The 4238-nt window shown below is 38.0% G+C and overlaps 1 non-coding gene and 1 pseudogene across 1 annotated transcript; one reads left to right on the plus strand and one right to left on the minus strand.

Moving 5' to 3' along the window:
• Nucleotides 1–1630: 1630 nt before the first annotated feature.
• On the minus strand, nucleotides 1631–1736 carry LOC118148150 (U6 spliceosomal RNA). The gene has a single exon (XR_004734937.2). It is a non-coding gene; the product is annotated as a U6 spliceosomal RNA (small nuclear RNA).
• A 1426-nt stretch (nucleotides 1737–3162) lies between these two features.
• LOC100409791 (nicotinamide/nicotinic acid mononucleotide adenylyltransferase 1 pseudogene) lies at nucleotides 3163–4010 on the plus strand (annotated as a pseudogene).
• Nucleotides 4011–4238: the final 228 nt, after the last annotated feature.

A 4238-nucleotide genomic window follows, 5' to 3' on the forward strand; every position in this document is an offset into this window, starting at 1 on the left:
CTACTCAGGAGGCTGAGGTACAAGAATTGCTTGAACCTGGGAGGTGGAGGTTGCAGGGAGCAGAGATCATGCCACTACTCCAGCCTGGGTGATAACAAGACTTTGTCTTAAAAAAAAAAATTGAGAGAGTGCTACTGAGAAAAACACCACCAGCTTTTATTTGTTTATTTGTTCATTTATTTATTTATTTAATAGAGGGTTTCTCACTCTGTTGCTCAGGCTAGAGTACAGTGGTGCCATCTTGGCTCACTGCAACCTCCACGTCTTGGGTTCAACTGATTCTCCTGCCTCAGTCTCCTGAATAGCTGAGACTACAGGCATGAGCCACCATGCCCAGCTAATTTTTGTATTTTAAAGACAGGGTTTCACCATGTTGGCCAGTCTGTTCTTGAACTCCTGACCTCAAGTAATCTGCCTGCCTTGGCCTCCCAAAGTGCTGGGATTACAGGTGGGAGCTACTGCACCTGGCCTATTAAATATTAACTTACACAATTACAAAGTCCCTCAATAAGCTGTCTGCAAGCTTGAGGAGCCAGGAGGGCCAGTCCAAGTCCCCAAATTGAAGAACTTAGGGTCCGATGTTCGAGGGCAGGAAGCATCCAGCACGGGAGAAAGATGTAAGCTGGGAGCCTACACCAATCTTGTCTTTTGACGTTTTTCTGCCTGCCTTATATTCAATGGAAGCTGATTAAATGATGCCTACGAGATTAAAGACAGATTTGCCTTCCTCAGCCCACCGACTCAAAGGTTAATCTCTTTTGGCAACACCCATGCAGACAGGCCCAGGATTAATATCCTGTATCCTTCAATCCAATCAAGCTGAAACTATGTATTAACCATCACAGGTCCATTTGGTCTATAATGCAGATTAAGCCTGGTGTTTCTTTGCTGAATTTCTTTTCTGCAGATTATCTGTTCAAGTCTGAAAGTGGGATGTTGAAGTCTCTAGCTATTATTGCATTGGGGTAAATCTCTCTTTAGCTCTAATAATATTTGCTTTATATATCTGTATGCTCTGGTGTTGCATGCATATATATGTATAATTGTTATATCCTGTGGCTAAGTTGAACCCTTTGTTATTATATAATAACCTTCTTTGTTTTTTTTAAATAGTTTTTTGTTTTTACATCTGTTTTGTCTGTCATAAGTATAGCTACTCCAGCTCTTTCTTGATTTTTATTTGCATGGAATATCTTTTTCCATCTCTTTATATTCAGTCTACGTGTGTCTTTATAGGTGGAGAGTGTTTCTTGTAGGCCACAGATTATTATTCTTTAAATCCATTCAGCCATTCTATGCCTTTTGAATGGAGAGTTTATTCCATTTACATTCAATGTTATTATTGATAATTAAGCACCCCTGCTATTTTGTTATTTTTTCTTATTGTTTTGTGGCCTTTTCTTCCTGTCTTCTTTTTAGTGAAGGTGATTTTCTTGGTAGGTTTGTTTTAATGTCTTGCTTTTTATTTTCTGTGTATTTATTGTGTGTATTTTTATTTGAGTTTATCATGAGGCTTGCAAATAATACCTTATAACTCATTATTTTAAAATGATGAAAACCTCACACTGGTTACATAAACAAATTAACTAGCAAACACTCAAAGAGAAAACTAATAGAAACACTACACTGTAAAAATGTGGACTGCTTCACATTATTGCATGTTATTCTTCCACGGGGCCGTGGTAATCATCTCTGCATAGTTCTACTTTCATTATGTGTGCTGCCAAAGTAAACACGTAACTATTTATGTAAATAAATTAAATTCTGCAATCAAAAGACATAGGGTGGCTGAATGGATTAAATAACAATATACAACAATATAACACCTACAAGAGACTTACTTTAGCCTTAAGGAAACACATACCCTGAAAGTGATGAGATGGCATAAGATATTCCACACAAATGGCAACCAAAAGGGAGCTGTACTTGTACTAGGCAAAACAGACTTTCAGTCAAAACAGATGGAGAAGGTCACTTTATAACGATAAAGAGGTCAGTTGATCAAGAGCATATAACTACTGTAAACATGTGTGCATCCAACTTCACACCTAAATATATAAAGCAAATATTAGTAGAACTTAAGGGAGAAGTAGACACAATATTAGAGGACTTCAGTACCCCACTGTCAACAATGGATAAATTATTCACTCAGAAAATCAGAAAGGAAACAACAGACTTGAGTAACACATTAGATCAATGGACCTAACTGACAAATACACAACATTGCATCCAGTAGCAGCAGAGTAAACATTCTTCTCAAGTTTACATGGAACATTCTCCAGGATAGATAATATGTTAGGCCACAAAACAAGTCTTAACAAATTTAAGAAGATTGAAATTATATCAAGTATCTTTTCCAACCACAATGTTATGAAACTAAAAATCAATAACAGGAAGAACTTTGGAAAATTAAAACATATGTGGAAATTAAACATACTCCTGAATAACCGAATTACTTCTTCTGGTCAGAAAAGAAATCAAAAGACAAATGAAAATGGACACACAACACATCAAAACTTATGGAATGCAGAAATAACTTTTATTCCCTATGCGGGAGATTTACAGTGAAAAATGCCTGCATTAAAAAAAAAGGAAGGAAGAAAGAGAGGAAGGGAGGGAGGGAAAAGCAGAAGAAAGGAAAGAAGGAAAGAAGGAAAAGAGGAAGGAAGGAAGGAAGGAAAGAAGGAAAAGGAAAAGAGGAAGGGAGGAAAGAAGGAAGGAAGAAAGGAAGGAAAGAAGAAGGCAGGAAGGTGGGAAGAAAGGAAGGGAGGGAGGGAGAGAGATAGGGAAGGAGGGAGGGAAAGAAAGAAAGGAAAAAGAACCTTGCTTGACACTTCAAGAAACTAGAAAAATAGGGAAAATATAAATCTAAATTTGACAAGAAGAAGGAAGTAAAAATTAGAGCAGAAATAAATGAAACAGAGATCAGAAAACCAGTTTAGTCTCCAGGAACTCTTGGGCTGGTGGGCAGTGAGGGTGTTAATTACAGTTTGGATATAAAACCATTTTCCTAGCCCACCATAGAGAAGACTGTTGCCACACTAGTTGAAATGCTTCCAATAGTCTACCTTGCAAGACACTTCAGATTCAAAGAATTTCCTTTGTAAACACAAGGGAGGTGTCACAGTGTTCCATTTAGATTGATAACTTTAAGTTCTTGCCATGGAAAATTCAGAGAAGACCGAAGTGGTTCTCTTTGCTTGTGGTTCCTTTAATTCTGTCACCAACATGCACCTCAGGTTGTTTGAGCTGGTCAAGGATTACATGAATGGAATAGGAAGATACAGAGTTGTCAGAGGCATACTCTCCTGTTGGCAATGCATACGAGAAGAAAGGACTCATTGCTGCCCATCACCAGGTCATCATGGCAGAACGTGCTACCAAGAATTCCAAATGGGGTAGAAATCGATACATAAGAAAGTCTTCAGAAGGAGTGGATAGAGACTGTCTAGGTGCTAAGACTCCATCGAGAGAAACTGAAGGCCAGTAACTATAATCCCCAAAAGAACTCACCTACACTAGAAAGGCCTGGATGGAAGAGGAAGTGGACTGCACAAGGGCAAGATTCTGCTCAAAAGGAATCCCCTAAAGCCAAAAATGAAAGGTGCACCAAAGGTCCATTTGCTTCGTGGAGGTAGATTTATTGGAGTCCTTTGGCATTCCTAATTTGTGGAAGAGTGAAGATATCATCCAAATTGTGGCAGATATGGGCTCGTATGTATTACTTTGTATGTATTACAATGGAAAATTCAGATTCAACTGGAAATGAGGCTCAGAAATTTATCTATGAATCTGATGTTGTGGAAACACCAGAGAAACATTGAATGAATGGATGACTAATGACATCTCATTCACAAAAATCTGGAGAGCCCTCAGAAGGGGCCAGAGCATTCACTAGTTGGTACCAGATCTTGTCCAATAATACATTTGTACAACTCCGAGAGTGAAGACAGGAAGGTTGGGGTCATCCTGCTCCTTTGCAGCGAAACACTGCAGAAGTTAAGGCATAGGAATTCTACAGCATGATGTTTTGGAATTCCCTTTTGGGGATTTGAAGCAATCTGGGTGTTAATAACCGGGGAAAGAAATTGTGATCCTGTTGCATAAGATAAAGCTTAAAACTTTAGTAAAAATCAGTAGTAAATTAAAATCAGGAATTTTTTTCTTTTTATTAGACGTTGCCAAGATGAATGTTTTCCATATTTTTTTCTTTTTTTTTTTTTTTAGAATGTACAAAT

The sequence above is a fragment of the Callithrix jacchus genome, chromosome 15, assembly GCF_049354715.1.
Source record: "Callithrix jacchus isolate 240 chromosome 15, calJac240_pri, whole genome shotgun sequence".
Classification (NCBI taxonomy): Eukaryota; Metazoa; Chordata; class Mammalia; order Primates; family Cebidae; genus Callithrix; species Callithrix jacchus.